At 41.5% G+C, this 16,263-nt stretch overlaps 1 long non-coding RNA gene across 1 annotated transcript in view; it reads right to left on the reverse strand.

The window, feature by feature from the left end:
• Positions 1-344: 344 nt before the first annotated feature.
• Positions 345-16,263, reverse strand: part of LOC115366108 (uncharacterized) — a 106,345-nt gene continuing 90,426 nt past the window's right edge. The window contains exons 2-3 of the long non-coding RNA XR_003928808.1: positions 12,665-12,914; positions 345-2,564 (exon numbers count right to left, since the gene is read on the reverse strand). This is a non-coding gene — a long non-coding RNA (uncharacterized LOC115366108). The remainder of the gene's footprint in view (positions 2,565-12,664; positions 12,915-16,263) is intronic.

A 16,263-nucleotide genomic window follows, 5' to 3' on the forward strand; every position in this document is an offset into this window, starting at 1 on the left:
CACTGAAGCATTTATGCTCAAAGTATGAGAAGACATCTGTGGCACAAATTGTCATCTCCATGGTAACCAGCTGAGCTTCTCTGTTTAGGGAAGACGGCTGGTGGCTATTACAAATGTTGTATGTTTGATTTGGCAGAGAAGGAAGAAATTTTAAAATTGCTTTTACAGCAGGGAAGGGGGAGGTGGAGGGGGAAAAAAACTGCTGCTGCATTTTGTCCCTGGGGGTTAAGTTTTTTTTTGGCATCTTTGAAGTCCTTCTGTGTTGACTTGTCCTTTCCTCACCTGTTCCGTCTCCCTTCAAACCCATCCATTACTTTTCAGCCAACAAATGTTTTTAATATTTACATTTTTATTCCTCTCAACCATCACCACAAAATAATCAGTCGCACAGCTGTTTCCATGGCAATGAGGGAACTCTCGGCCCATCCAGCCAATGAAAATGTGAGGCAATTGATGATGACATCTGCAACATTACAAATTTTGGATGGGCACAATACACTGTCAGGTGACACATTTTGCTGTCTTTCTGACATCATTTTTGACACTTTTTATAATTATAAGCCAGCATTAAGTGTTCACTTCTGGAATCATGCACGGGACTAGTGACCAGGTGTTCCCATAGCTCAGCAAGACACAGCTCAGAAAAGAAGCATGTGGCCATTACTTTGTGAGCTCTCTGCCCACAAGGCACAGAATCGTGGTCACAGAAATGCCAGTACACTAACACCAAGAGCAGGTAGTGTATTGGATCTTGGACCAGCCACACAGCCAATGGAGAGGTTCCAGTTTGGTGATATTAGGTTCAGTTCAGTTTTATTGTAATCTGTATTAGAGTAAAATTTGTTACAAGATTGAAATACAATTTTTATGAGATTAGATTCTTGAAATTGAAATTCTTCAATGTATGCACTATTATCATGCTATGCGTGTGTGTGTGTGTGTGTGTGTGTGTGCATGCTGTTCATCCTTCTGATGTGTGAAGTGTGATTTGATGCTCCGGTAGCATTTTCCAGATGGCAAGAGGGAGAATAGTGCATGGGCCGGGTGACTGATATCCTTGATGATATTTTGGGCTTTCCTTTTGCAGCGGGTGGTATAGATGTCATAGAGTTGCAGTAGTTCTGTGCCAGTGATTTTTGACGCTGTCTTTCACAGTCCTTTGCAGCAATTTGCAGTCCTTGGCAGTCAGATTGCCAAACCACACTGTTATGCACCCTGTCACGAAGCTCTCAGTCATGCAGTGATAAAAGTTCACCAGACTATCGGTTCCCATACTAAATTTTTTGAAGTGCTTAGAATATACAGTCTCTGTACTATGTGGAGGATGCATCTGGTGCTGAGAATCTATGTGAGCACCTCACATAAAGTACATGTGATATTTATTGCAAGGAATGGGAAATTGTCCACGATTTCTACAGATGACACATTAATGTTAATAAAATTGTAATTGCCTCTGATTTTCCTCAAGTCAGCAGTGATTTGCTTTGTCTTACTGACATTTAGAGAGAGGTTTCTGTTATGAGACCATTTGGATCCTCCACCTACTTCCTCTAGGCATTCTTGTCACAGTTTGTCATCGGGAAATCACTGTGCTGTCATCTACACATTTTGCAATACTGTTACAATTATGTTTGCCATCACAACAATGAGTGAACAAAATGTACACTAAGGGACTGAGAGAGCAGCCCTGGTACAAACTAGTCATAACAAACAGTGTAAATGAGTGTGCTCCTTATTGTCACAGTCTGAGGTCTGCCTATCAAATAGTCAAATAGCCATTTACAGATGGAATTACCCAGACCAAGAGATTTAACACCACTTTAGATGTCACAATGGTATTAAAAGCAGAGCTACATTAAATAAACAACCTCCTGACATGGTATCGTTATTTTCAAGGTGTTCTAAAGCAGTTTGCAGAGCAAGTGAGACGGCATCATCGACAGACCTACTGGAACAGTAGGCAAACCGGAAGGGGTCAAGCATAGCAGGAATATTACACTTTATGAATGGCATGACCAGTCTTCCCCGGCACTTAATAATAACGGAGGTCAGAGCAACAGGGGTAGTAACCATTAAGGCAAAATACAGTCAATTTTCTTTGATACAGTTACAAAAGTCATTCTTTTCTAACATAGTGGAACCATACTGCAATAGGGACAGGTTAAAAAATGTCACTTGTGTGGCATCATCCTTTTAAAAGTCTTAGCTCAACTTCAGACCCCTACATATTGATTTTGCCACTTGAACACAACACTGGGGTCGCTGGATTTGAGTTGTGGGCCTCAAAATTGTTGTGAGCATAAAACTATTAAGCTCATTCAGGGACAATGTGGAGGTGTTCTTTAACACAACTAATAATAACTGCTGATCCCTCCACATGAACCATGAGTCACAGCTTTTTGAATTATTTTATTGTGTGTATCTATCGTGTGTAGCTTATTAGTGGGTTTGCTGACTCTCCATAGAGTGTACCTGAATTTCATGGAGACTTCCTTGTCCCTTGTTTTGGAAGTAATAGTCAAATCCATCAGCCTCATTCAAAGATCGCTGTTCATCCAGGGACTCTGGTTGGGATAAGAGAATATGGTCAATATGCTGTGATAATGGTTTCTGCACCAAATCCAATACAGGTAGTTACAGCATAGTCTTCAAAACCTGAAAAGAAGGCAGCATCTCTGCTATTTTTGCTTTTTTGGTCCTTCTGATTTCATGAGACCATGACCTTTGATGTTCATGATGCATTTTGCTGCTGAATGTGATGTGGTTGTGACGAGAATCAGCACCTCTAAGTCTGAGGCCGTGGTTCTCTATAAGAAAAAGGTTGCTCGGCCCATTCAGGTGAGTGGTAACATAAACAAGATTTATTGGCATCCTGAAAATGAGCAAAAATGTTTCTTTTTCAAACCAACATTTTATTTAAGAACAGTTTATTCCGCAAAAAATAAATAAATAAATAAAATAAAATAAAATAAAAACTTTGAGGTTAACTTTTGTTTGAGCCTTGGAAAGGAAGACAGCACTGAGCATCTCTGTGTGATGTCTGACAAGGATAAGGAAACGTTTTTAGGGATCTTTTAAAAATCTTCCATGCAAAACATTCCAAGATCCTTAATATCCTTAGGTTTTCATTTCTGGTCTGCGCTCGTAGTCCGCACGTTTCCAATAGGGTACAAGTCTGGAAAAGTCTGCAAAACTTTGATTTTGTGCCACCACAACCATTTCTGTGTTGAGTTTGATTTATGTTTGGGATAATTTTATTGTTGAAAGGTCCATCTATTGTGAAATGTCAAACTTCTGGCAGAGACAACCAGGATTTTGTTTAAAATATCCTGGCACTTTGTGGAATTCATGATATCATCAAGAACCCTCAGATCTCATCAGAGAAGCAGTCGTTAAGCATTTATGTTCCACCACCACATAGTCCTGTGGCTTTCCTTGTGTGCCTTTTGTTGCTAAACATGCTGATGGTTTGTATGACCATAGAGATCATTTTTGGTCAGTCCACCACTCACAATTCCCATTGTACTGAACGTTCAGGCAAGGTTTAGGCACTTCAGTTGATCGATTTCTCTTGCTGTAAGAGTATCTTTGATGCAACATTTCCAAAGCCTCTGATGCCTCTGAAGGTGGGTCTAAAACATTTTGAATAATTTTCTGACAATGCTCTGTAAATTACATAAGTCATAAGGTAAGAGTATCTTTGATGCAACATTTCCACAGCCTCTGATGCTTCTGAAGGTGGGTCTGAAACATTTTGAATAATTTTCTGACAATGCTCTGTAAATTACATAAGTCATAAGGTACTTAGGTTTTATTTTCAAATCTTTTTTTATGAGTGCCAATAATTTTGACCCGTTTTTGAGAAAAATTACTGTTTTTCAAAGAATACTGATTGATTGATTCGAACTAAAATTATTATTAAAATATTAGAGCAGAAATTTGTAATCATTACCTGTATTGGAGTATTCATGAAAGAGTTAGGTAAGGATCATGAGATTGTTTGCCACAGCAGCACTGGTTGCAGCACTGAGGGCTCTGCATTGAACTGTGATGGTGGAAAAAGAGCTGAGCCACAATGCAAAGCTGTCAGTTGTCTGGTTTTATCTTTGTTGTGGCCCTCATCTATGGCCACGGGCTCTGAGTAGTGACCGAAAGAATGAGATTGTGGATACAAGTGGCCAAAATAAGGCTTTCCTGCAGTGTGGCTGGCCTCACTCTTTGTGATGGAGTGTGGAGCTCAGTGATCTGAGAGGACCTCGGTGTCAAGCCACTGCTCTTCCCCGGGGACACCTGTGGATCCCCCAGGAGCTGCAGGAAGTTGCTAGAGAAAAGAATGTCTGGGCTGCTCTTCTTGCCCTGTTGCCACCGCAGTCCTGACACGAATAAACGACTAGAAAATGTATGTATGCATGGATGGGTACTGAAAGTCATTTCAGGTCAGTTTAGGAGGGTCAGATTTGCATCCTTACAGTCCATCACCTTGGTCTAAACCAGAGAAAAAGGATGATTCCACAATCCTCTGCTCAACATGGTAAAACAAGCTTTGTTTCTTTCTTTCTTTGAATTTTATTTTTCCCAAGAAGACATCACAACACATAGCAGTGCTGCACAATATCATATAAAACAAGTAAAGAATACAAATAAAGACAAAAATAAAAGACAAAAGATACACAAAACCAACCATAGTATAAATAAATAAATGAATAAATGTTTGTGGCATGTACTGGGGTTGCACATTGAATTATATGAGTATATTATATGAGTGGGTTATGGTTGAAGTTTTGTTGAGGGCAGTAGAGTGTGGATGAGAAGGAATCAGCTGTGAAGGTACTGCAGAATGGGGAGCCATGTGTGGCTGTAAGTTTTTCTAGGGTTGAGTGTTCAGTTAAAAGGTTAAGCCAGTGGTCGATGGATAATTTTATTCTATCTTTCTGGCTGAGTAAAATTACCTTCCTAGGAGTGAGTTGCATTGAGACCGAGTGGAGTGCTGAGGCTGAGAACCTCAGATAGCTTCTTCATGACTCCTGGCCAAAAGGATTGAATGGGTGTACAAAGCCAGAGTGCATGAAAGTAACCATCTGTTGAGTTTGGGCAATGTGAGCCTGTGTTATTGTCGGTATTGTATCATAGTAAGGCTGGTGCACACTACGGGATTTTCTAATCTTAACTGATTTTAAAAATGGGGGAGTCAAGACGAAGAACCACACACTTGGTGTTGTGATTAGTGCAGTTAGCCCTTTTTCTCATAGTATTGATAGAGAGTTTTTGTGATAGAAAAGTAGTTTGTATATTTTTGGGTTTCATTGTTTTGAGTTGAAGATACTGTATAAGGGAAGAACATTGTTGTGGAAGTTGTTGATGAACAAAATCTTCTTTCTTTCTTTTTTTTTTTTGTCAAGGTATCTAACAGTAAACTTGTTATCTGTCCATATATACCTTAACATTTATATTAAGACACTCTATCAACATCACCACCGTTAAGAGTACCGAACTATACAGTAAGGCACTCTGTTGTTTTCTGGCTTTGAAGTACAGTACATGTATTAAGCTTTATCAACACTTAGCACTGAAATGTTTGAAGTCATTTAAAGCCTTGCTGCAGTGTTTCAAAAGTCAGCTATATAAAATCAGCGTATCAGTAGAATGGTGTATTGTAAGCATACAGATGTACATTATATTTATGGATGAGACAATATTAGTTCTATATTCAATAGGCATGACAGGATCTATTGTTGAACCTTGGGGAACTCTATTAGTCACATTCAAACACTGCACATCCTTGTACATCATTCAACACCCTGGAATCAATGGGGTATGTAGTTTCGAAATCAAGGAGACACAATAAGATCTACATGAATGAAAGAAAGCATCTGTGAAAGCAGGGAATACTCATTAGAGGTTTAAGATTTTTGTGCTCAATACAAAGAGCAGCACAATATTGATAATTATCTGAAGTGATCACAAACAGCTGACTATCTGCTTTGATATTCTAAGAGGAAAATGGTAAACCTCCATCAAGACAATCATAATCCTCCCACAATAGTGACAATAACAAGGGCAATATACTGCTTTTCACACTGTGCTGCAGAGAAACATGGGAAGCAATCCAGTGCAGTGATACTGAATAAAAATGTTATGAGAAATAAAGTCAGACGAAGAGTTCAAAATCGCTTTTTTTTTTCTTTCGCTGTGAAAGCTTATGGTCAGTTGGACAACTATGACAGTGAAGGCATTGGTTTGTTTTCTGTGTGGTTTGGCAGCCAATCATTCATATGCCTCCTCTGAGTTTCGCAGTTTAACACCAAGTCTGTTGAATGTCCCAGCAGCTGTCAGTCTGGCTGCTATCCTAGCCTTGTTAGAACCCAGATAGTGAGAGGGGAGGATTGCAGCCTCTGATACATAACATACCCCCTGTATACTGACAAGTAAGCAATGTGTGGTGCTCTGCACTTAGAATAACAACACTACTGCTGCATAGCATGTGCATTGCTTGGAGGGCAAATTGAAAAACAGGCAAAACAGCCAATTGGTCAAAGGGTTAAATGTGGATAAATGGACATGGCCAAGGAGGAATTGCTTGGCATTCCAGTCAAGAAGGGTGAGACACAGGAGAGTTAGAGTGAAATACTCTTGGCTTTCAGTGGGAGCTAGCTGCAGGCTCACTAATAAAGAGTGGAGCCTATGGAGCCCTTCAAGGTCACAGAGCCATGTGAATCAATCAAAGGCTCACAGACTGGGTTCCCCCAGGCAAGTCCACAGGTGGTACAAACTAGGAAACAGAGTATAGAAGTCAGACTTGCAGAGCTGAGGACTCCCTACAAATTCCCTTTAATCCTCTACTACCTGGCCGGGCTAACAGCAGCCCCTGTGCTAGAAGGGCAGTAGTGGACACTCTTAACAGGGTCTCCTCACAGGGGTCAAGCACCCCACTGTCTACCCTCAGAGCTTCCACATGAAAAGGCCTTAACAGAGGCAGGGGAGTTTCCCACCTCATCGGCCCTCATTTCCCCCTCACAGCTGGGCCACAGAAACCCTGCCTCTCTTGGCTCCTTGGAAGTCCACTTCTAAGGAGAGTTAAGAGTTGGTTTTCCTCACGATCATGCCGTCATCACAACAGTAGCATACTGATCATAGAAAGCAGCAGCTGATGGCTTTGGGCTTCTTCCATGCAGTTTGAGGAAATATGTTTACTCCCCAGTTTACTGTATTTGCATCCACAGCGTTTACAGACTGAAAAGATGACAGCAGTGATTTTTTCTGTGCTCTGCAGCCTTTGATAAGTGACAAAACTTTTGTTGAGGCATGCATGACATGGAAATAACAATATCAGGTATATTGGAGGAAATTAAGAAGAGATATATCCTTTTGTTTGAGCATATAGAAAGGGGTCTTTGCTACAATGTCAACCTGTCACGTGTAGATTTACATACTATATGGGAGCAAGACAAAAATATGGCAAAAAAATTATTTAATAATCATAATTGACATCAAGGTAGCAAGGACAGTGTTAGGGGGCAGTGTGGCTCAGGAGGTAGAGTGGTCGTGTTAATCAGAGGGTTCCCAGTTCGATCCCCGGCTTCTCCTCCATTTTGACGTGTCCTTAAGCAAGACACTGAATCCCTAACCGCTCCTGATGGGCAGCTTGGCACTTTGCATGGTGGCCTTTGCCATCAGTGTGTGAATGTGTGCGTGAATGGGTGAATGTGAAGCAAAAATTGTAAAGCGCTTTGAGTGGTCAGTAGAGAAGCGCTATAGAAATGCAGTCCATTTATCCATTTACCATGCAGTCCATTTAGATCTGGTCATGTACAGAATGGGAGTCATCATAAAACAGTGTTTTTTATTAATGTGAAAACACAACCTGTTTCTGTTTTTTTTTTTTTTTTTTTTTTTTTTTTAACTTTTTCAATAATATTTTTCAAGAATAAAAATAATTTTGATTCATCATTTGAGTTTGAGCAAGCAGAAACAGACAAAAGGCTGGTGTCATGAGGTGAAAAATAAAAGAACAATAAAAGCTTGGGGGAAAAAAAAAAAAACTACTTTCAGCAGCACAGATCAAAATTCATCCTTGTCTGGAGCAAAAGTGATAGAACTGTGTTTTAAGATTAGGCAAATATTCCTTAGGATAATATTCACTTTTACTACATGCATATACTAACTTGCCTACGGTTTACAACTGTGCAAATGGACAAATGAAATGATAATCCAAAACTCCAGATGTCTATGCCAATGCTTGCAGGTTAACATTTTTATCCGTCTGCATTCCAACAAAAGGCATAAAATAGTTATGATTTCCCAGATTGGAATTCCAGTTAATCACGAAATACCATGAAATATAAATGGTGATCCGTACTAAGTGCCTTCATTGTGGTTCAAGGGCATGAAGACCACCTAAGGCTATTCTCTAAATAAAGTCATCTACCATTACCGCTATCACCGGGCATTTATATTTCATCTGGGCTACATTTCAGTCTTCATACCTTGTGAAGAGGCAGGCACTGCCTTGTTTCTTTTTGTTTTGTTTTGTTTTGTTTTTTTCTTCTAGTATGGATCACAGACATTTAGTGAGATATGTTCCCATTATTTGATGTTAAATAATTAAAGTGAAGGCAGAAAAGCAAACTAAAACCCAGAAGAATATAAATGATATTTTGCTCTTGATTCCACAATCCAGTGCATGTTGTACTGCCAGCAGCAGAATATAACTGTAATCCTAGGAAATCAAGGTCTCTCTCTGGTGCCTGTTACAATAAGGGGAGTGGTTTCGGTAGAGAGAGCCAACACTTACACTGTTCTAATTGGTACTCTGAGACAATTTCTATCTCTTTTCTTCCTTTCCCTAACCCCCCATCCCTTCTTACTACACCCCCTTGAACTCTGCAAGATGATTAAGTAAGAGCAATCAGATCCTCCTCAGCACTGAGACATGTCAGCCAGATCAATAAAAATGATAAACTCTAAATGAACGCCACACTTCATCCCCTCTAATTCTACCACTCCTGCCAGTGTGAAAGCCTCCATGTGCAATAATGCCATTTAATATTTATTTACACCCTGTAAAAATCAATAAATAGATTTTAAATAGAGCTGGAACACACCCATTTGCCCTTTATCGCTCCTTTTAATGAAGGCTTTAGTCCCTTTGGAGATGGTAGGGGAATTGTTAAATGCAATGAAATGCACTTCAAGCATTTTGGGGGAAAAGAGAGAGAATTCAAGTGTGTGTGTGTGTGTGTGTATGTGTGTGTACACTCGTGCGTGCGGCTTTAGCTGAGACTGTTTGCGACTACACAGAGAGGGAGAGAAAGTCTGAATCAGGGCTTTCAGTAATCAGTGTCACATTGTCGGCGAGGCTGCCTTTGACTAATGAGAGGTGCTGACAGCCTGGCTGCATACTCCCTGGGCTCTGCTGAGTGGGACGGATCTGTTTCAGGGCCTTTGTCAGGTTCATTCTCTTCCTCTGCCTCTCTCTCTGCCTGTCTCTCTTTCGTTGTGTCAAAGAGAGCAATGACCAGTGGTCAGCCCCAAGGACACCTGCACATGGTGACAAATTGACCGTAGGGGACAAGGTGCCTCAAAATTGCCTCTGAGATGAAGAGGTTTTGAATGTTCCGTTCTCCCCTCAGGACCGGAAACTGCAGATCCTGTCGGAATGGTGGAGACAGAAAAGAGATGGGGAAAGTGGGGATATGTCAGATTGTCAGAGAAGCAGGAAAATAGGAGAGGAAAGATAGAGAGAGCCCAAATCAGAGCCAAGTGAAGTGACGAAATGATAGAAAAGGAAAAAATCTTATATTGAAAAACCAAGGTGACATAGTTACCCATTCAGCATGTTGTGTATCAAAGGCTAAAGATTGAATCCTTCCGTGACATTGTGTGCAGCTCAGCTAAAAGGCAATAGAGATGGCCTCTGTCGGGTTCGGGTGAATTTTCAAAATCAGAAAATCCACCAACTAGCCAGTGTGGGTGCAACTTCAGCATTTGCCAAACACAGATATTTCTTTTGAATCTCAGATGTCAGTTGCAAAATTTACTCAGTGAAGCTGACCTTTGCAGTAACATTTGAAGGGAAACGGTTGCCAGTCTGTGAAAAGTATATTTTCTCAGCCCCAGTCCTGGAGAGTTCATGAGTTAGTGTTGAACTTCACTTTGCTATCTGTGAGCAGATGATAACAGAAAGATTGAAGAGTGTGTACAAAGAGATTCAATATTAGAGGGTCAAGTCAGATCAATACTCGGAGTATTAACTGATCATTCTTGTTTACAGTCAAGTGGGAATCCATCTAGGTGTTTCTAGAGGCACTTAGGATCAATGGAAATAAGGTTAGAGTGGATTAAACAGTCCTGGACCGCCTTCCTCAAGATGTCACTCATGGAGGTGACTTGTTAGAGTATCATGTAACTCACTTTGGAGGGTATTACTTGTTGAGATCTCTCTCTGTCACAAAAGACACTCACCCCTCTATCAACATTTAAGATGTACAAGTGTATCGTAATAGAAACACATTCTACCATTTTTAAAATCATTTTCCCCCTAGTCAACACCAATAAAAATGCCAAAGGCAAAAGAGATTATACTCCTAAGTACACACACTTCCATCGGGTGGAGTACGTTCCCATTAGTTGAGGGAGTTTTTCTCGCTCCAGTCATCTTGGCTGGCTGTCTCCAGTCAGGCCTACCTGTGTGCTAATCAGGCCGTCTCAGCTCCTTAGATTCCTCCCCAGGGACAGCACAGCCACCAGCACACTTAATTGGTTCATTTGTTCCGTCATGTTTTGCTGAGCAGAGACAGAACGAGAGGAAATGCTGCACTGGAACCATTGTCTCTACGCTCGTCTCCAAGGGTAAGGGAAAGTGACACATGAATGCTCTCCAAGATAGATAAATAAAAGGATGAAAGTTAGATAAGGCGTCTAATGAAAGGATGAAGGCAATTCATTTTCCCATCGCACAAGAATGAAGGCTTTGTTTGATTTACTGTATGTCCTCCGAGTTGGAAGAGTTTAACGAGGAGAAAGGAGAAGAGATAGCATGGTGAGATTCTATCTGTTTATCTTTCTCTTTGTCTAGCTTTGTCAAACTCATACATACAAACACACACTTACATACAGGCACATATTAAAAACTTGTTGTATATATATATATATATATATATATATATGTACACCATACTTAAAATATCCAGTAGTATCCAGTAGTGGCCTCTATTGCCACACACACAAGCACACAGGCATACACACACAAGCAGAAGAGGCTGAAAATATGTACCAAATGTTGTGACATATATGAGCCAGTTACTGGAATATAACACGGTCACATAGGGAGCTTGGCTGACATAGTGCCTCCGCTTGTGCTCCCCAAGCTTATCACTTCCATCTGATGAATGGCTTAGATTGGATTGGGGGACAGGCACAGGGAGAGCGAAGGGTAGAGGGACAGTAGAAAAGAAAGAGAAAGCAACCAAGGCACCGTGCAGCTTAATTCTCTTTAGATTATCTGCTATGATTTTCCAACATAAAATAAAGATAGATAAATAAAACCCAGAACCATGCTGAATGAATAACAATGAAAAACCATAAAGGCTCCTGGGCATCTCCAAGTAATTTATTCACCATTTGCTGGAATACCTGGAGCGAGAACAATTCAGTGGAATTGAAGGACGGAAAAAGAAATGGAACATTATGTTGTAGTTGATGGGAATAAAATCACATCTCCCATTAACTCTAAGGATAATACTACCATAGTAATCAAATGATGCCTCATCAATATTGATGCTTATGTGGTAGACGAGAAATAGTGGCACCTGATTAGTGATACTCCCCTACTGTGGAGTATTTCTGAGCCTTACATCAATACCAAAAGTGAGACTTCTGCTTGAAATGACATAAGAGCTTTGGGGACATGAATTTCGCAAACTGTGATAAATTTTTGGGGAATGCCACCTGCTCACATCGGCACATAAAATTTTACTAGAACCCAGGCGTATTGTAATAATGTTAATTGTGGGGCCTGACGTACACACTGTCAAAAAGTCTGTCCCTGTGAAATGAGTGCCGCTCAAAGGCTCATTCACAGCAATCTAATGACCTCTTGTATAAAAACAGTTTCAAGTTTCTAATTTACTTCACAGTCTTCAGCAGTTAGACAGATGAGCCTTATTTGGAAATACACCATGACAATCTGTCAACTAATTTTGACCCACTTCTCTTTCTCTTTCTTCTTTCATACTAATCAGTTTCATTTAAGTAAGACCATGGCATCAAAATCAAAACGAGACAAGAGGAGTCATAAATGAGGATGAGAAGCCAACGTGCCAGTGCCAGGGTAATGACAAGCACTTGAACTCCAAATGAATTCTCCTTCTTAATCTATCTTCTCACTGAATCACAATTCTGTTTCTGTTCCATCTGCACAAAGCCCAATCCAAACCAACAGAGTAGCACTGTCAGCGAAGAGATGACACTCCGCACAGCACAGGACTGCAGAACATGATGATAGCTAACACACTCACACAGTGACAGATGGATCAGTGCTAACCAGCAGACACCATTACACTGAACCTTGCAGAGTTGAGTGGAGTAGCTAGTGCAGTGAACAGGACATCTCCACCACTACTCATAGAAGAGATCGCTGTCAGCCGGCTCTTTAATGACCACTTACAGGAGAGGGATGGGCAGAGTCCAGCTCGCACTTCCCCACCTCCAGCAGGAATTATATGGAGATAGAACCACTCTTGGCTGGTTGCCCTGCCGTCACAGTGTCTGAGTCCGCTTTGCGAGCTCCGTGCCTGGGTAGAAGGATGGGGAAGGCTCGGCCTGATGTCCAGAGGCTGGGCAGGGGCTGAAGCAGCACTGAGTTATACCCCAAAGGAGCTCTGGCTAATGGAGGTAGGTCGCTTGGACATCTGTTTCTGGTGAGCAGAGGAGACAGAGAGAGAAAAAGATGGAGATTAGCAATAAGGAGGAGGCTAGGAAATGGTCTATTGCATATACGCTTGTGTGTGGGTGACTTTGCATGCGCACACACACACACACACACACACTCACAGATGTCTTACCCGCATATTCTTTTACAAACCACTTTGGAATACAAACTACTTGGTCCAAATTGGGAGCATTGAGTTCAGTGCCACCACATTCTACCCAGCCTCCCAACATTAGCATCCAGCGACCAATCTGTGTCACGCTGACAGACTACATCTTACTGCATGCCCTCACTAAAACCAGGAGAATGTCACAACACTCACATTGCTCCACATCATCCACACTATGATGGATGCAACAGCAGCAACATCACACAGGCTGCAGCTAAATGACTTTGCTAACCTTTTACAACATACAACTAGCCGCCGCAATGCTTATCTCCGCAAACAGTGCGGTGCAGATAACCGGGGGCCTCACATCCTATTTGTGCACATATACCCCTAGGACTGCTCAGTCTGTCGGAACCACTCTGAATTCATAGGCTGTAGCCCTTGCATGAAATGTGTTGTTTTACATGTGTATGACGTGAGAAGAAATAATGACAATACTACCTGAGGTTATAAATGAAAATTTATTTTAATTCCTTAATGTACTAGTCTGGCTTATGTGGAGCAGGCAGCTTGTGTGTGTGAGTGAGTATACGTGCATATACCGTGTCATTCACACCAGATAGATGAAGGGACAGCCAGAGAGAGAGATATAAAAGATTTCCAGTGAAACGATGGAGACGCTGTGATCCATAGTAACCTAGTTAGTGATTGAGTCCATGAGGGAGTGTTGGTGTAGTGACACTGACAGAGCTGTTCTTTTTGTGTCTCCTAGACAGACAGAAACACACACACACACACACACACACACACTCTCACACACGCACACACACACACACACACACACACTCTCTCTCTCTCTCACACACCACACACACACACACACACGCGCACACAGAGGCACACATAGTTTGACAGACAGTTAGAGACCCTGCCGTCTGGGAAAAGGAGACAGGAAGGAGATGAAACGGCACAGATCCCTGTGGAACGTTGTATTTGACTGGATCTACGACAGCCATTTGAAGCTTAAATCCCGACAAAACATGCTTTTTACATGCATTTTTGTCCATAGTGACAGCTCACATTCATGGCTCCATGGACAGCACATGGGACTGGCAAAGCGAAAATCCCTTCATGTGATACACTGCAGGGAGCAAATGATGGCCTATCATAGTCAGTAGTATATTATACATATAGAGTAAGATAGTATTTGCCAGTGTACACTGTTGCTGAACATGAAAGACTGATTGAAAAGAGATCTGATATATTTGACCTTTTCTACTGACCTTCAAGTCTCACTTTTCCATCAGTCAACTAACTTGAATTGCACCAGTGTGTCTGAAAATGACAAGCATCCAGTTCTTCTGAAATTCTATCAAATACAGTAGTTTAAATCTTAACCGTTGCCTTATTATTTTATGCCTGCTGTGAGGGAGACAGAAAGAGAGGAAGGTTGACAGAGTAAAAGACTCCCGTCTGCTTGTGATAAGGAAGTTGAATGCAAAGAAAGGGTGGTAAATTATCTTTCATGACGCTTTGTGGAGCCGCTATCCTGCTTCGGGCTTTGAGGACATACAGTAGGTGTTATCACGTGAGTCAGTGCAGGGGGGAGAGGGGTTGATAGGCCTGATCCATCCCCTGCTATGAGAGCCTATCTCTAGGTAAAGGCACATAGATTTGGCCTTTTGCTGGAGGCCACAGGGTGCAGAGCCTGCAGGGCCTGATCGCTTTTAAAAGGCAGCGCCGCCGTCTGATGGCAAATTCCTTCACAAAGCCATGTTCCCAAGAGAAAGATAACAACGCTTCAGAGTGTTCCACCCACAGTGTCACCGACTAGATCTCACATCTAAAGACAAACAACACGGGAGAGGCAGGAGTTAGAGAAAGTGAAACGCCGACTTGAATTGGAACAGGTGAGACAAGTCAGGTCATCACGCTCTTCCCTTCTTCTGCAAGTTTCACTTCCATAAACAAGCTCAGGCATTTTGATAGGAAGACAGCACGGCCTTAAAACTCAAGTTTGATCACTTGTCTACAAAGCTCCAACGCATTATATCATACTTTGTGTTTTTTTTGCTGACAGATAAACAATCCAACAGTCTTTGTAGAATGCGTGTGAATTTTGTTTTACAGCCATATAAAGTTCACTCAGGGTCTACACAAATGAGACTGTCTCTGGGGAAGGTGATTGGCTAGAGATTGCAGTGGCAAGGGTTCCCACTGAGGGACGAATGTACAATGGGGCCCTGAGGGGCCTGTTGGAGAAGGGCGTTTAGCCTCCAAGTGGCCCCCTGTGGTAACTCTATCTCAGGGGTGGTGGGGGGCTCTCAGCTGGGGCTAAGTGGAGGTGTGTAAGTCAGCGTTCCTCCCCTCCGGCTGTACCACCTCCCAGAGCTGGGAAATAGAATTGGTGACTGATGGTTTTGGTTCGTTTTCTGTTTCCACACTTTATTTGCTGGGTAGGAGCACTTTGTGTCGTGTGTTTGTGATAACCTTGAAGAGCAATGTGATAGATAAAGCGGCAGCTGTGTGGGAGTTTTATCACAAAGTGGGGGAGGCCTTTATAATTGTTATACAAGCCAATACATATTCATGCTTCCCTTTCAAACATAAATTACTACATATTGCTCAGCAACTCTGCAGGCTCTAACAACTGTCACTGTGCGCACACATAAAAAAATGAGCACAGTGAATAATGTTTCTCTCATCCTGTGCAGAAGATGTAAGTGGGTTTGCATTTCACAGTAAACTGGCTCTGACATTCTTGCTAAACTAATGTTTCATTGGGCATTTGATCCCACCGAGAGAGTGACATACTAACTGATGTACTTGGACATTACTGTATATGAACATCACATTCCATCCCCTGCCGACAATAATGTATGGGCACTATTATGCATAAACATTACAGATTCACATTGTATTTGCATCACTGCGTCACAATAGTGAGTATGGATGCTGTGACAAACGAAATGTATTCTAATCTCAGTTTGTGTGCATATAGCACTATGGAAAACCATTGTTCAACAAGGAAAATAATGCCAGTGAGGGTACTTTGTGAAACCATGTAGTGTGACATGATACTATTGTGGCACAAGTAGTTGACATGAAAGATATATTGAATTCCTTTGTAATTCTTTCCACATATCCCAAAATATCCACTGTATTCATAAAATATGATGCAGCATGATGCATACAAAATTAATGTAGTACAACACCCATCTCCATC

The sequence above is a fragment of the Myripristis murdjan genome, chromosome 10, assembly GCF_902150065.1.
Source record: "Myripristis murdjan chromosome 10, fMyrMur1.1, whole genome shotgun sequence".
Lineage (NCBI taxonomy): Eukaryota > Metazoa > Chordata > Actinopteri > Holocentriformes > Holocentridae > Myripristis > Myripristis murdjan.